The sequence below is a fragment of the Polypterus senegalus genome, chromosome 5, assembly GCF_016835505.1.
Source record: "Polypterus senegalus isolate Bchr_013 chromosome 5, ASM1683550v1, whole genome shotgun sequence".
Lineage (NCBI taxonomy): Eukaryota > Metazoa > Chordata > Cladistia > Polypteriformes > Polypteridae > Polypterus > Polypterus senegalus.
In genome coordinates, this window is record NC_053158.1 from 85,966,158 (window position 1) to 85,984,183 (window position 18,026).

General features: G+C 35.5%; 1 protein-coding gene across 5 annotated transcripts in view; it reads right to left on the reverse strand.

The window, feature by feature from the left end:
* The window catches only part of LOC120530412 (cadherin-18), a 1,801,315-nt gene that overhangs the window by 1,575,488 nt on the left and 207,801 nt on the right, over positions 1 to 18,026 (reverse strand). For all 5 annotated transcript variants that reach the window (XM_039754902.1, XM_039754900.1, XM_039754901.1 and 2 more), the window contains exon 2: positions 5,925 to 6,008. The gene's annotated coding sequence lies outside the window, so the exon portion shown is untranslated. The remainder of the gene's footprint in view (positions 1 to 5,924; positions 6,009 to 18,026) is intronic.

Genomic DNA, 18,026 nt, shown 5'->3' on the forward strand with positions numbered 1-18,026 from the left:
TACAAGCCTGTTTAATTTTGTCAGGGTGAGTCTAATTGGAGCGAGTCGCTGGGAATGTCACATTACGTGATTTGCTTCACAGAAGGACACTGCCAACTGCCTTTAACTTGCTAAGATTATGTAAATGAAGGCTATAACTGAAAATCACATAATGTGACATGGTCATTAGACACCCTGCCGCACTATTTAAGACAACAATTATTGTTTTGAACTGAAGAAAGAATTTCATGTCAACTGGGCTGGTTTTCGCCCCAAGTGGGCAGTTGCTCTGTGAAACCATGCAGGGCATACAATATGTCAGAGGACCTTTGTGGGACAGCTGGCCAACAAAAATGTGACATATCTATAGTAATAAAAGGCAAAGCCCTCACTGACTGACTGACTGACTCACTCACTGACTGACTGACTTACTGACTCACTCATCACTAATTCTCCTACTTTTCGTGTAGGTAGAAGGCTGAAATTTGGCAGGCTCATTCCTTACAGCTTACTTACAAAAGTTGGCAGGTTTCATTTCAAACTCTACGTGTAATGGTCATAACTGGAACCTATTTTATCCATATACTGTAATAGACTGCAACTCGATGGCCGTGGGAGGCGGAGTTGTGTGTCGCATCATCACACCTCCCACGTAATCACGTGAACTGACTGTGAATGCAGTACGTAGAAAACAAGGAAGAGCTCCAAAGAGCACTGAAGAAAAAACGCATGCAAGCATATTCATAAGTGCAGCTACTGCGGAAAAAAAGCAGGGTGTAAACCGTAAGTTTAAATTAAGTTTATAGACACGCTCCCGCTGCCGTTTGTCCTGCCTATGACGGATACCATATTCGCGAGATAGAAGTTTAATGAAAAGACACGAGGTATAAACGAGACTTTGGATCACTTTGTAACGGAGTTAAAATTGCTGTAGTGAGAAACTTTTAAGTGCTGGGTCTTAGCTAACATTAAATAAAGCCGTGGACATCGCAACACCACACAAGAGAGCAGCTCACATGAACTGACTGAACGCAGTACGAGTGATCACTTCCATGAATCAAACCTGCTCAAAAAACGCATTACACAATTGACAAAGTAGGAAAAGAATATGCTCCGAGCTGAGCTCCACATCTAACGTGGTCTTGCGGTAGCAACTTCGTCACGCTGGCAGCAAATACTCACAGAAAAAATCCACAAGTTAATACACACGCTGTCTCTAGAGTTTCTTCACACTCTGAATGTCTTCCTCGCATCCCCGTTATACCCTTTGATCTCCCATTTCAATTCAAATGCCTCCAATTTCCAGTAAGGCTTTGCTTCGCGATGACAAGTAATAAGTCTCAGGGACATACCCTACCAAAGGTTGCCATTAATTTGAGGCAAGTTTGCTTTTCTCCTGGACAACTATACATTGCATTCTCAAGAGTAAGCTTGCACAGTTTGGTCATATTAAAACCGGAGTGCTGAACTGACAACGTGCTATACAAACAGAACTATAACAATCGTAATAAACGAACAATAAAACAGTGGAGAACCCGTGGATTAAATAAAAAGGCTACTTCCTTGCCGAGGCAAGGAAAAAGGATGGCCTTAAATGTTGTTCATTTATAAAACAGCGGAGAAGCTGTGTAAAGGCTGCTTCCCAAAAAAACAGTGGAGCGCCTTATATGAGCAGGCAGTCAGTTAAAGAGGGGAATCAATAAATAACTATAATCGTAATAAACAAACAAAAAATAGCGCAGAAGCCGTGGATTAAATAAAGGAAATGGGTACTTGAACAGTAAAGTAAGTCTCAAATAGCTACACAATAACTATAACAATCGTAAATAAACGAACAATAAAACAGTACAGAACCGCGAAGCAAGGAGATAGGACAGCCTTATATGGTGTTCATTTATAAAACAGCTGAAAAGCTGTGTAAAGGCAGCTTCACAAAAAAACAGCACAGCGCCACACTCTGAATGTATTCCTCGTATCACTGTTATACCCTCTGATCTCCCATTTCAATTCAAATGCCTCCAATTTCCAGTAAGGCTCTGCTTCGCGATGACAATTAATAAGTCTCAGGGACAGACCCTACAAAAGGTTGCCATTGATTTGAGGCAAGATTGCTTTTCTCCTGGACAACTATATCTTGCATTCTCAAGAGTAAGCTCAGTGCACAGCTTGGTCATATTACAACCGGAGTGCTGAACTGACAATGTGGTATACAAAGAGATCCTTAACAGATAATTATTGGTATATTTTCCCTCAGTTTAAAAAGGTTTTCTTTTCTTCTTAATAAAAATTTAAAAGCAGTACGATGTCGCTGCGAAGCGTGGGGATTTTGCTATATACAGTATATATATATGTAGATATGTATATATATATATATGTATGTATGTATGTAGATATGTAGATATATATATATATGTATGTATGTAGATATGTAGATATATATGTGTATATATGTAGATATGTATATATATATATGTATATATGTGTCTGTATGTGTGTATATATGTTGATATGTGTATGTATATATGTATATATATGTAGATATGTGGATATGTATATATATATATATGTATATGTATATATATATATTTATGTGTGTGTGTGTGTGTGTGTGTATATATATGACAGCAACACTCATAACATTGACAAAACAATACACTGACAATCATGTTACGTTATTTTTAAAATCTTTCCTTTTCTTTTTCATAACTTCTTTAACACACTACTTCTCAGCTGCTAGTTGTTAATATTAAAAAGATTACATGGACTTTGCTAATTATATCTGCTCATAGTCAAATAGCGGTAACCCTGAAACTTTGATAGTCCTTTATGCAAAAATTTACTTTGATGTTTAATAAACTCACAACACAAGCTGAAAGTGTGCATATGACTTCTGTAACAAAGTAATATTTTTATACATGTCACACATGTGTGATTAACAGGGAGCTAAGTGAACCAAGTGGAGGTAATTACCCGCCAGACCAAATATAGGGAAAACCTGCCTGATTCAACATCACTTCCAGATGGGCATCACTTCACCCTGGCCATCGGACCTTACTTATTCTATGTTAATTAATGTTGACTTATGTTTATTTTTTATTGTGTCTTCTATTTTTCTATTCATTTTGTAAAGCACTTTGAGCTACATTTTTTTGTATGAATATGTGCTATATAAATAAATGTTGATTGATTGATTGACTTCCAGTTCCAGCTGCCAGGCTGACATCACTTCCGGTTCCGGCCAAATTACATCACTTCCACTTTTCGACTTATAAAGCTGCCATCATCTCCTAACATGATCAGTTCAGTTCAGGACTCAAAACAGTACACATGAGTGCTATTTCAAAACCCTTTTGCAGCCAGGGACAATATATGGGTGGCTGACCCAAACCTTTATGTGTGTGCCGAGGCTGTTCATTTCACAATGTATTGATGTAAAACAGATAAGATTTATATTACATTATTATATTATTATATAACACCATTCGCATCAGCATCTTGGTAGAGTATGCAGGCAAAGACAACACATTACTTCATTTATTCTGTAATCCCTGTTTTCTATTAAAAAATTGGATGGAGCCAAACCCTACCTTGATAGCACTTCAAGTAATGTAGGAAGAACACAAGGCAGTATTCAAGTCAATAACAGGGCAGACTTACATTCACACTCATACTTACACTCGATTATTTCTACCTGTTTTAGAGTTAGCAGTTAGTCAAACGTACATGTGCATGGTGATGGAAACAAGCAATAATGAAGACTTCATTCAAACTCACAATACTGAACTATGAATTAAAAATACAATAAAATGAGATTTTTACTGATTAACAAACTTCTACAAAGATTTCAAATGTTGAAAACAAGCTATATTTGAACTATGATAAGTTCTTGAACAAGCCATATTAAAGAATGTTTGCTCAAACTCAAGCAAATTTCAATTTTATTTGTTGAAATCTTTACTTGATACCTTCTATCTTTTATCTGATAGCAGTACAAACTGTGAGGTATTAATTTAAATGTTGAGCTTTATTGATTTGAGCTTTGAATCTTATGCTTCATTCTTTTAGAATTCCAGGCTGCTAGGTATACTAATTGTAATTTCTTTGGAATGTCCTTTGACAAGTTTATGTTTTAACCTTGGAGAAAATACAGTTAGCATGGTCATCAGCCTGGGAAAGGAGCACAACTTTATAATGTAAGCATGACAGTGGTCTTAAGGTTTTTGATCGTTTATGTAATCATTACAAATAGGGAGGCCTTTGGTTTGGGATGCATGATGCACACCAACACCAGGACAAGATGACTTAATTCCCACTGAAATTAGCAAGATAAAAGATCTCTGCGGACTGAAGAAACTTTTTTTAAGTAGCTATGTACCAAGTCTTGAACGGACTCATCTTCATCATCATCTGTGTCCTTTCACAAGTTTCTTTCAATAAGACTCTTTTTAAAAATGTCTCCTACTTTTTGGTACTATTGGTTTTACTGTTTTATTAATTTTATTTTATTGCAATAGTGAGTACACATTGTTTAGTTGAGTTAAGGTATAATGCTAAGAGAATCCAGTGTTGGCGATTGCCTTATTCCCACAGGGGTTAGTGGCAGAGAAGGGACACCTTCAACAGGTGGTTTGCAGACAACTGTTTGATCCTCTCGTGCCAAGCTAATACAGTAAGTCTCTTTGCTTGAAGTAGCTGTCAATGTATTGGTCAAGTCATACACATGGGGTGCTATAAAGCAGCTATACAGAAGTCTCATATTTTCCTTGAGACAGATGCCCATGTGCAGTTAAGTAATACATAGACGTCTCAGTTTGATTAAAGCTGCTGTAAAACAAATAGGCAAAGCTGTACACATAGGGCACTATTAGGCAGATATACCTAGCATCCTTACACAAAGCATAGCTTGCTATAACTAAGCAGTGTAGGGAACCAAAATAATGAACATGTGAACATCCAAAATAACATGATATGGCTTTGAGATGATGTTAACAGGAGAGCCTAGGGAATACTTAGTTGGACAAAGGAAAAAGTGTAGACCTTTATGTTGATTAAACCTGTTCATGAATTTCAACTCCTTTATCCGTGTGTCAGCAGTACTAAATAATGGACCATACAAACAATTCCTTGAAAGTAAAATTATATAGCAAAAGCAACATAGATATTCATTGCAATAAGCTGTACATATATATGAATCTTCCTGCAACATGAATTGAGAAGGAACCATCAACATATCCCTGGTCTAATCCCTTTAAGTGTCTGGGGACATTTCACCATGGTGGTTAAGTTGTTCAGGGCTACATATGAGCATGCAGTAATTCAAGTCAAAAACTCATTATTACTTAAGAAAATATGTAAAATAAGTATTAACCAAAAACAGATTTTGTGCCCTTATGTTTAAAAACATTTCATTACATTTGCATCTCCATGCAATATTTAACTCGATGCATAATATAAGAGTGGGTGCAACAAAATTACTGTATATTTAAAAATGAAAATTATATATAAAATATGTGTCCATCTCATTTATGCAAATCAATGTATAAGCGGGCTACATAAAATATGCAGCTCTTATTAATGCTGCCTTTATAACAGTACAATACACAGAGAAATATGATAGCTTTTATTTTTTTTATTTTTTTATCTGCAGAACAAACAGAAAAGAAAAAATTCTTGTGTTAAGTGTATGATCGAGGTGGGATGCGTTGCGTGGAAAATTGCCAGATGAACTTAAAAATGAATTAAAGGTTTTAATTTTCAATTTTTTAAATTTACTTTAGATAAAGGCACTACATTACAAAAAAAAAATAAAGAAAATTCAGTTTTTAATGATTCTTTTTAACATTTAAGACTTAACTTTTCATTGATAATACTTTGCGTGATAATGTAGTGTTATTCAGCAGCACCTAAAATAACTGCTGACATTTTTATATAAATCGGGAGCATACCTTTTATTTTAACGCTTGCTTTGCCAGGTCCTCAATTTTCTTTGCAGAACCTTTTTCCTTCCATTCACTGTGCCTTCCACAAACCTATAAACCATAAAATAGTTAAACATGTATTACTTACAGCTGCATTATTACACTTGACTTGAATTATTCGTGTTAATTAAGGCACTCAAAAAGATATCACCATTATGTTATTCTGAATTTGAAATTTGTTCGAGAAAACAGTGTATCCAACTCATTTCCCACAGTCAAATTTTGAACAAAGTTGTGCAGCAATGTATTTTTATTTTATTTAATGTAATTCTATACTAATTTCAACCACACCATTTTAATTACTTTTAAAGTTCAAATGGTAACTACACAATTTTATTAGACACATCACCATGTTTACTAATTTACTAACAATCCTTGACAAGTCAGTTGACTGAAATATTGCCATAACCAAAACTCTAAATACAGTGATCCCTCGCTATATCTCGCTTTGACTTTCGCGGCTTAACTCCATCGCAGATTTTAAATGTAAGCATATCTAAATATATATCACGGATTTTTCGCTGGTTCGCGGATTTCTGTGGACAATGGGTCTTTTAATTTATGGTACATGCTTCCTCAGTTTGTTTGCCCTGTTGATTTCATACAAGGGACGCTATTGTCGGATGGCTGAGAAGCTACCCAATCAGAGCACGTATTACGTATTAAATAAAACTCCTCAATGATATAATATGCTTCCTGCACACTTCAAAGCTCTAACAGCCCGTATTCATTTTTGATTGTTTGCTTTTCCCTGTCTCTCTCACTCTCTGACATTCTCTGCTCCTGACGGAGGGGGTGTGAGCAGAGGGGCTGTTTGCACAGTGGCTGTTTGCTTAGAAGATACGGACAATCCTCTGAAAAATGCTGAAAAACTACCTTCACATTGATCCCTTCATTGCGGCTGCTTTATTGCGGTGCTTCCCATACTTAAAAGCCAAACAGCCAAATTGACTTTTGCTTGTTTACTTTTCTCTCTCTCTGACATTCTCTGCTCCTGATGCGTGCACTCCTTTGAAGAGGAAGATATGTTTGCATTCTTTTAATTGTGAGAAAGAAATGTCATCTCTGTCTAGTCTTGGAGCACAGTTTAAACTTTTGACTAAAGGGTGTTATTTCATGTCTAGAGGGCTCTAATAGTGTTAAAAAAACATATTTAGAAGGTCGTAAACAGGTTTTCAATACTCTAACTGCGAAATATTAGATTTATAAATAAAGAATCCTACTTCGTGGAAATTCATTTATCTGTCTGGAGCGGATTAACTGCTATAAACGAGAGTTTACTGTATAACTGTGCGGAGAATATTTATAAACAGTGTGGGAGAGTTTCTAAGGGCTTAAAATATATAAAAATAACCATACAAACATATGGTTTCTACTTCGCGGATTTTCACCTATCGCAGAGGGTTCTGGAATGCAACCCCCGCGATCGAGGAGGGATTACTGTAGAGATTTACTATTAAAATAAAAAGCCTTAACCATCACAAATATGTTGCAATATGATCTAATTTATTTAATCCTTTATATATTTTGCATTACTGTTAATTGAGGGTAGCATGGTTGATACGTTACTGCTCATGGAGACTGGGTTTAGTTTTGGCCTGGTTGATGAATCTCCATATCTATGTTGATTTTTCTCTGGATATTCTGATTTTCCATTCTGTTTCACAGGTATTTGTGTTTAGATGTGTGGCTACTCAGAACCGACCCTCTATTGGTAAGCATTAGTGATTGAGTGAGTATGTACCACGATGGATTAGTGTCCTTTCCAGTGTCATTTCTTGGTATATTCAAGAAAATTCTGGAATGTGCTCTGGCACACCAAAAGCACAAGACTGTATTTAAAAATTAGAATTAATAAAAACAGTAATGAAATTGCAAATATAAACAAGCAATATTAAAAGACACACAAGTTATAAATATTGTCACACATGTGCACATGGGAGGCAGCTAAAAGGCTCAAAGGAAGGTAATTCCACACCAGAGCAGGGGAAGGCAGAGTGCACTGGTCCTTACTCTTTTTCATCAGCAGACTGGCCATGGGAAATTTTGCATTTCATAATAAAAATATATCAGCAGATTTTAACCGAACCTTGTAAAATTGCCCCTTGGAGCAAACAAAGCACTACTGTATTTACTCTTTTTCCCCAATTTTATTTTCTATACTATTATGCTCTGCAGAGTGTACCAGAGGTTATTCTAGAAATAGTTATAAAGAAAAATTACATTCTGAATAGACAGATCTATCTGATTAACTTTATCTACTCTTTTTCCATATTTAAGAGTATACAAGCATTATACAACCTTACACAATCACACAAAACATGCAACAATAAGTTTCACCCGCATGGTTTTGAAAGTATGAAAAAGCATCACATTGTTGTTAGGATTGTGATAAATATAAACTGATTTGTTCCAGCATTTTCCTGCAGGGAAAAAAAAAATTCCATATCAGAAGGAATAAACTAAAGCTGAGGAAGGCTCAAAGAAACATCTTCACTCAAGGGGCTATTAACCAATGTAATGTGCTCCCTAGTACATTTGGACGTTTTTAAAAATTGATTGAACTTGTGGTTTATGTCCAGTTCAGAGCAGAGGTGAATCGATAGTCTCAAGCTGCCAGACATTTTTTGCTATTACAAAACAGCTAAAGGGATTTTTCCTCTCTTCATTTGTTGAGGTCTGTTTATCAAAGTTAACAGATCAGAACAAATATGATCAAGCCTGCAAGGCAGGATGGTCTTTGCTTGCCTTAAACTTTTTTATGTTCACAGAAAATTGAACATCAACCAGAGAATGTATAGGAAAAATGAGGCAGAGTTTTAGATATTTTTTTAGGTGTAAGGAAATACATGAAATTATTATTTAAAGGTAAATTATTAATGTAACACACTGCTCAAAGGTGGGACTGAAAACACCATGAACCATCAGGGTATGCAGAACCATCCATCCATCCATTATCCAACCCGTTATATACTTAACTACATGGTCACGGGGGTCTGCTGGAGCCAAACCCAGCCAACATAAGGTGCAAGGCAGGAAACAAACCCCGCGCAGGGCGCCAGCCCACCGCAGGGCACACACACACACACACACACACACACACACACACTAGGGACAATTTAGGATCGCCAATGCACCTAACCTGCATGTCTTTGGACTGTGGGAGGAAACCGAAGCACCTGGAGGAAACCCACACAGACACAGGGAGAACATGCAAACTCCACGCAGGGAGGACCCGGGATGCCACCCATGTAGAACCATAATAGAAAAATTCTGACTATCTATGCCTCTTTTTATAATACACTATTTTTTGTATTATGTTGCTAACATTGTGTTGTATGCAGTAACATAAGAAAACTGTTATGAAAAATAAATATTGGTTAATTTCAAAAATCCAGTAGTCCACACTTATGTGTACTTGTATTTATACATATGGAGATGCCTTGTGTACCTGACATTTTAATGGAAAGAGAAGACTTGTAAGTGCAGCGACAACACAGGCCACTTTGAGGGAATTGTAGTTTGGATAGAAAGCAGAAAGAAAGAGTGAGAAAGCGAGACAGAAAGAGAAAGAAAATGAAAAAAGATGTTGTTTGGTATGGTGAACAAGTGCATTAGCCACCCCCTATATAGACAGGGGTTCAAAACATGTATTATTAGGCTTAGAGGGAACACAGTGTCACACACGTACAAATGGGAAACAGCTAAAGGGCCTAAACAATAGTAATTCTACACCAGACTCAGAGTGTGATAACTGTCTCTTTCAGTTTCTTGCAGACCATTCCCAGGAAATCCCACTTGATTCTGGCACCACTGATGACATTTCCGGTTTCAGCAGCAATGATGATGTCAGTTCCGGTCACAAACATGTCACTTCCGGGTCCAGTGCCAGTGATGTCACTTCCCCTACTCTTGCTTAAAACGGCCATTTTGTCTCCAGGCCAGTCAGCTCTGTTTTGGACTCTGTTCTATGCACATCATGCTTATTTCAAATCAACTTTTGCAGCCAGGAAAACAATATATGCCCCAAACCTTTATGATGTCCATGACTCATTCTTATGACAACAGATTTCAATTTTTTTTTTCCTGCACAGTTGGCTCAGCCATTTATCATTAACATTACTTAGTTTATAAGCAATGTGCCTTGTACTGGAAAATCTTTTATAATAAGTTTTGTCCATTAATCTTTTCAGTTATATTACTTTTGTCTATCTTCAGTAGAATCTTTAGTGTGCAGCCCCTGGCGAGCAACTGACCTTTCGGATGTAGCATTGCTCTATCTTTTGGTAACCTAATACCAGATGATATACAGTACTGTCCCATATTTGGACCTGCTGTATTTGTAATAGATTAACATGTTACCATCTGTATGCTGAAGAGTTTCTTGTACTGTATATTCATATTCTATAAAGCCCTTATCTAACAAAGGTTTGTCAGCATAACTTAAATTTGTAATACAAGAGTAACCATGTATTGGTGTGGTCTAATGATATCCTTGTTAAATACACTTTTTATACCTATATATTGCTGAAGTCTGAAGAACCTTTTTTTTTTTGTAAGCTGAACCTGGGTCAAGAAATTTTCTCTATCAGCCTACACTTAAAGTATAAAAGGCATGAGTAGGCCAGAGTGGGGCGAGAAGTTTGGAAGAAGAACTGAGATTTCAGAGATATCAATCCAGACAGTTTGTCCTAACGCTAAGAGTGGATCAGGAGTGTGAACCAGTGTGGTCGATGGTAGGCAAGGATTGAGAGAGAGGAATGTTGCTTCAGGGATGTGTTCTTCCTCTTGAGCAACTAGGGAGCAGGAACCATCAATGGTTCTGAGGACCATCTCCCAGATGCCAACAGATTGAAGTGGGATGATAAATTTGGGTTATGGGCATCCCGGGGGATACCAGATGAAGTGTCTAGGATGCAAGCCGATTAATGGTTGACAACACTCGCTGGAATTTAGCACATACATCCATTCTGTAGATGATTCACCAGAACTCAGCGTCTCAACTTTGACGTGTGAAAATTGCAGTCTTCATTTTGGGGTTTATGTTATGTTATATGTGCTGTCACCAAAATAAATATGTTAACCAATAATAAAATAAATACATTAAGAAATAACAAAAACATATTTCTTTATACACATTAAGAAATAACAAAAACATATTTCTTTATACATTTAATTTTTTTTTTTATTCTCATTTCATTATTATTTGTTTATTGTCACGTTTCATGGTACTTTTATTTATTTGTGTATTTACTGATTTATTTAACTTTGTCCAAAATAGTCCTCCTTACTAAATGACTCCACATTTCTTTTTGCTAGAACAAGATGATAGAAACATACTCACTTCTCTTTTTAATCTGCAAGGTTGACATCAAAATACACCTCGCCCCAATATATTTACGTGCACAGATGCCAACTTAATGACACAGACTGTATTCCCAGAAATGTTTTCAGATATCACAATCACTCAAGTATTTTACATGACAGAACAGTCTCTGTAGGTGCCCATGAATATACTCATCATATTATATTGTTCTTGCTCTTTTGTTTTCCAAGACTCTTTCTCACAATCATTTACTAGGTACAGTATATTGTTTTAATTTTATATGCAAACATTTTAGTAGTATACTGTATATGTTTTAATAAGAAGTATAAAAAACATTTTTTGCATGCTTGACACAATGTTTTTTTATAGCAAAAATGTTGAAAAAAGTTTGAGTTAAGGGCATTAAAATGAATATTAAATAATAAACAGTATTACTACAGAGCTTTCTGTTTAGAAAAAATTGAAATAAAATGTAATATGTGATGAATATATCTAAAATCTAGATACTGACCTATCCATCATTAACTGTATACCATATTGCTTGTTGACAGTCATCATACATACGTATGTACATTATATTTTAATATTTTTGGTAAATCTGCTTGTTTCAACAGAATTACAAGCCACATTCAGTAAGTAAAATTATTTAACAATCTTTCAGAGCTGCTGGCTGTCACATTTCTGTTGGTTCAAAAGTTAAAATTTTGCTCTTCTAGCTCTATTTACTTCTGAATAAAGCAAATTCTTAAAAAGAACAGATCACCGTGTAAATTAAGAGGTTCAAAGAAAGAAAGGGGCAATTCAACCAGCAAAGAGATACAACTTACACCTAAACTTAACAGATTACAAAAGAAAATACTACACTAGATTTTTCTTTGTGGTTTTATAGGTCTAAAGCTCTTGGTTCCCAACATCAGAAAGCAAAATTAAACAACCACTTTTGTTGTTTCATTTGTTTTCTTTTGTTTTTTGTCTAAAGTACAAATATAGATGCAGATTTTTTCAACCTAACACTGCTCACTGTCCTAACACAGAGTTATGGCATAATTGTAATTTGGTTAAAATGCTGCCTGTTAAGGCAAATCTATTGTTGCATAAATGAGTTAAATTCATTGAGGATCCTACCACTGTTTGGATTCAGACACAGATAACGACAGAACTATAAGAAAAAAAAAAACATGACCTCATTTATTTAGAACATAATGTGTTAATGCTTAGTACAGTGTTAATTGCAAGTGTAACGAAGAGTGACATTTTTTACATTATTTCTATTATTATATTATTATTTGTATCCATATTCTAGTTATTTCAGATTCCACCTCTCTGCAACCTGCACATTGATACTCATTAAAGGAATGTCATTACAGTATGTCTATTTTATATTCTGAACATTAACTATTATGAATCATACTTGTCATACTTTGGAACTATCATGTTCACCAGGCAACCTGTAATTTGTTTATTTCGACTTTCTTTGCATCATGTCCCCATATATACATGCTTAATGAAACAGCAAGCTTGAGCAACAATCCAAAAGTAGTCCATATTGAGCATTAATGAATAATGTGTAATTTTTGTGAAATAAATAGGATGTCTGCAATTACAAGATAAAAACACTTTTCCACAGTGTTTAGTTCCATTAGTGTGGAACAATAATATAGAAAACACAGGAAACAGTTAAATGGAACATTAATGGCAAATCAAGACGGCAGTGGTCATCTAGCAGTGGCAAGGATGATGCACTACATATGTCACCAACTACCAGACATACCGTTAACCACAAGATTGGCAAATGAAAACAATTTCCTCATGTTAAAAGGAGACACTTCATTGATTCTGAATGCTGAGTACTCAAGAAGGATCAGTTTATAGAAAAAAGATTTTTAAGAATCAATCGATCAGTCATTCAGTCAATAAATAAAAAAGGATGGCTTTGCAATGATAGTACCCAGGAAAAACAACCTCTGTGCAAAGGTCTAGCAGAAGGAAAATGTGGGCCGAGATAAGAATCTGGAGAAAAAGGACTGATAAGAGAATGTGAAACAAAAAACCCAACAGGGAGTGACACAGGGACAGTCCCAAAATTTGTGGAAGAAGATTTTGGAAATATTTAGAGAGTTTAAGTAACAAAGGGATCTGTAATTAAACCCACTGTAAACCAATTACCAAGAATAAAATGTAAGTAATAGACCAAATCATTCTAAATAAGCTGATGAGTGATGTATATTTTAAGATGTTATTCCAAGATAAATTAATGGACAATGGTATATCAGTCCAATAGAGGAATATAGGTCCAAGCAGAAAAGAAGTCTTTAAAAATTTTACAAGCATGGCGGTAGATAGAGATGACTATATTCCGAACCATAATAGAAATTTTAATGCCAAGATATTTGAACAAAATTGTCACAGGACAGAATAAGGAAGAAGGGCATGTTGACAAAAACAGTTTAAAGGGACAAGGGTAGAATGATGTATAATTTTTAAAAAATTATAAAAGTTGCATCCAGCTGTTGGTATGTGTATCAGCTGATATGGCATCCTCTTAAAGCACTTCCCCACAGGTTGTTTGGTGTAAAACATAAGTGGTTATGCAGTGCCTTTTTCGTGATTTGCCTGCTCTTTCCAGGGCATTTTGGGGTACTCATATACTTCTTATAGCATCACCCCCTTGTTATCAACAAAAGATTGGAGCAGGCATTTCTTTTGACAGACAAATGTACCTTGTAGATGAACATTGGATTGCTTGTTTCTCTAACCACAGTGTCTCCTTAACAAAGTGGTTTATTGAAGGATTACCCACATATTATACAAGTACAACTACAAATGAGGCATTGATAAACCATATCAGGGCCAAGTTTGCAATCTTGACTAAGCTAAGCAAATATCATTTATCTTCTAATGACTGGAAAGTTATCTTGTAACTTCTAATCATTGATTTGGGGTAGACGAATACTGTATGCTTCAGCAGAGAATTCCTACTTTCAAAAGAACCATTTAAACATCAAATATAAATTGCTTATGTAGTCAATTAAAATTCATAATAAAAATAGATATTTCATTTCTCACCATTATTTTTGTGTCTCTAATTAAACTGAATGTGAGAGAGTGCTCAAGCAGAATTAGCCTGTTACAAGATGAGCTCTTGCAGTCAAAGCTCAAACAGTCACTTGGAACTAAAGAAGTTCACCATTGGTTCGGTTGACTGAAAAGGCGATTCAGTGTCTGTCCATAGTTCAAAAAATGAATTTGTGTCTTTAAAAAGGAGGGATTCATGAAAAGCATGTCAACCCTATGAAGCAAATTCAGTCCCATCGTACACAGATCTGGAATGATAGCATGAGAAAACATTTTGCAGTAGAGGACAAAATTCAGCTAGTAAGATGGTAACAGGGTTCAAGTGAAGTATGGTGGTTACAATTTAAGCATTTGCGGTCATTCTTTTTTGTCTCAGAATGATATCTTTATTTGCAAAAAGCATTAGATAAGCCCAGAAAGTAGATGGCATACATTATGTAGCAAGGTAAGGCAAAAATATCCCTTTACGATTATATATATTAATGCATATAAAAATTGTGATTTTAGCCATTTTATTCTAAATGGACTACAATGATTTCACCAACAGCCCTTTACACTGCAATACTGAGAAAGTGTCTTGTCAAATATATAGAGTAAATATAAATATTTATTTACTAGCCAACCCCGGTGGGTTCACCCACATATTAGTGAAACAGGACAGTGAGAAGGGCCCCGCCAAGCTCTCTATTCCTGACGTCACTCTTCTCCCTCCCCTCGGCCCACAGCCTCTGTATCGGTTTAGCGCAAATATATCACTCCTGCAAGCGACCTGTGATACTTAGTGTGATGAGGAAGTCACAAAATCAATGGAATGTTCAAGCAAATTATACAAAAAAACCTGATCTAAATCTTTTAAGTGGTTCTCTTGTGAAAAGCGGACAGACTTACAAAGAGGTCTAAAAAACTATAAGAAATTTTGCACCTGGACTACAAAATTTTTAAAACCATTTCCTAGCGAGCACCTATTGGCCAAGGGTAACCTACATTTCAAATTTCAAGTCCCAAGTCCTCATGGTTCGGCAGAGTGAGTCAGTGGTATTTGGCCTTTATATATATATATATATATATATATATATATATAGAGAGAGAGAGAGAGAGAGAGATTAAAGAAAGTCAGACTTTATAAAATGATGTGCTTCATAAGCATTTGTGAATCAGATTAGTAGCAGCCACCTTATTATTTCAATTTTCATGCAAGACGTTAATTTTATGATGTCAGTATCAAGGCATGAAGTTTTCTTATTAACAGCAATCAGCTTTATAATTATATTTACTGTTGCATTTAAGTGTCTCAAACAAAGATATTTGTATAATATGTTTTTGACAAGATCTCATTTCATGTATTTATATCTCCATAATACATTCTGCTTAAGCAACATACCTTCATAAAATATGTGACAATGTAAAAAGTTTAAAAGCAACAATTATTACTATCACAGCTTTATAATTATATTTACTGTTGCATTTAAGTGTCTCAAACAAAGATATCTGTATAATATGCATATATGTTTTTGACAAGATCTCATTTCATGCTTTATATCTCCATTAACATCCTGCTTAAACAACATACCTTCATAAAATATGTGACAATGTAAAAAGTTTAAAAGCAACAATTATTACTATCATAGATCATTATGTTAAATACTAAGATTTAAATTGGGTGTGACGAGGATGTACAGGATTACAAATGAGTACACTAGAGGGTTGGCTGAGGTTGGACGGTTGGGAGACAAAGTCAGATAGGCAAGATTGTGTTGGTTTGGACATGTGCAGAGGAGAGATGCTGAGTATATTGGGAAGAGGATGTTAAGGTTAGAATTGTTAGGTAAGAGGAAGGCCTAAGAGAAGATTTATGGAAGTAGTGAGAGAGGACATACAGGTGATGGATGTGACAGAACAAGATGCAGAGGACAGAAAGATATGGAAGAAGATGATCCATACATTGCAGTGTAACACATTCTAAATATTCTGTAAAACTGTAGTTTGTTACAAATAATGCACCGTTCACTTGCAAAGTAGTGAAGAAATGAGAGGAAGAGCCATTCACATCTCCATGCTGTATGCTACCATTACTGACTTGGTGATTTGGCCTTACATGACTTTTCAAAGAGGCCAACTGTAGCTGTCCTCGAAAATGCACACATAATGAGGTACGTGCTGCATAAACTGAAAAAGTAAAATATGTCTATAGAAAAAAAAAGGTTTTTTTGTACTTTTTCCACGTAGCTGGTAAAGCTAAAGTGTATTTCACATGGGCAACAGGTGATATTAACAAAAAAATCTAACCCATTTTCCGGAAAACAAAATCTGTAATCTCCCTAACCAACGTAGTGTTAATTATACAAGGCAGGCCTGATATTTTATCTAGCAGTAAAACACATGTCGAAAATGAGGAATGAAAACTGGGACACACTCACATTTCATATCTCTACAGGTGTACAGAATGATAAAAGACTGATGCAATGTTTGGTATCTTCATCAATTTTCAAAAATGGATATTTTAAACCTTAAAAGTATTTATATTTCAATTGTGTGTTTTTTTTTTGTCTGTTCCTTTACTTTAAGGGGTCACCTGGCAGCCTATTAACTATTTACACAATTCCTCATGGCATTTTTTTTTAACTGACTAGCCAGGTCTAGTCAAAGAATGTGTAGCTTTAATAGCTCTAATAGGGACCTGTGTCACCTTCTAGCTATTTTTGTTATCTTGTCTCAATTAAATGAAGTTTTCTTTTTGCAGCACTTACTTCTGCACACCACTGATCTTCTACAGCTACAGAATTTTCTTCTCCCTCTTTTTTGTTCAATTTCAGTGTTCCTGCATTTTCAGCAACATTTCCTATAGCACCCATAAAGGGATTTAATTATCCACAAACAAAGCATAGCTTATGTGAAATTGTGATAGGTTACCCTATAATTGGCATAGCATCAGGTTAGAAGTATATCTGTAGAGGCCTTTGGAGTTTTGGCAGTTGACCTGAGAGTCATTGCAGAGTTCCAAGATGAGGTTAGTGCAATTCATTCTTATGAGAATGTGTTTGTAAACTATTCATTATCTCTGTCAGTGTGCAGTGCCTTAACTAAAGTAACGAGCATGATGATGTGGAAAATAAAGGTTTTTACCTTACAATTAGTACTAATTTATTTAAAGGTAATACATTTAGCACACCATTAAACATTTGAACTTGTAAAAACTTTGGTAACACTTTCCATTTACTCACTTTATTGCTGTTTGCATATGCTCACTGGATACTTACAATTTAATGTTGATTAAAGGTGCCAAGTATATCACCTGGAGGACCACAGTGATTTCTTAATCTGAAGCCATTTTTGCTGTCAATGAATCATCCTATTTAATGATGTGACCTATCACTGTTCTCTTTTTATAACATCTGCCATTTCTATTGCCGATGTTTTTTTCTCCCTGAGAGCAACATTACTGATGAAATACAACAAAATCTGTTTATGCCTGTTTTACAAGACAACTTGTTATATGCCATCCATCTAGCTGTTTTCCTAACCTGCTTATCCAGGGCAGGGCCATTGGGCAGCTGGAGCCCATTACAGCAATAATCAGGTGCAAGAGAGGAACAACATTTGGGCAGGGTGAACATGCATACACACAAGGGCTAATTTAGCGACATCAGTTCATCTAACCTGCATGCCTC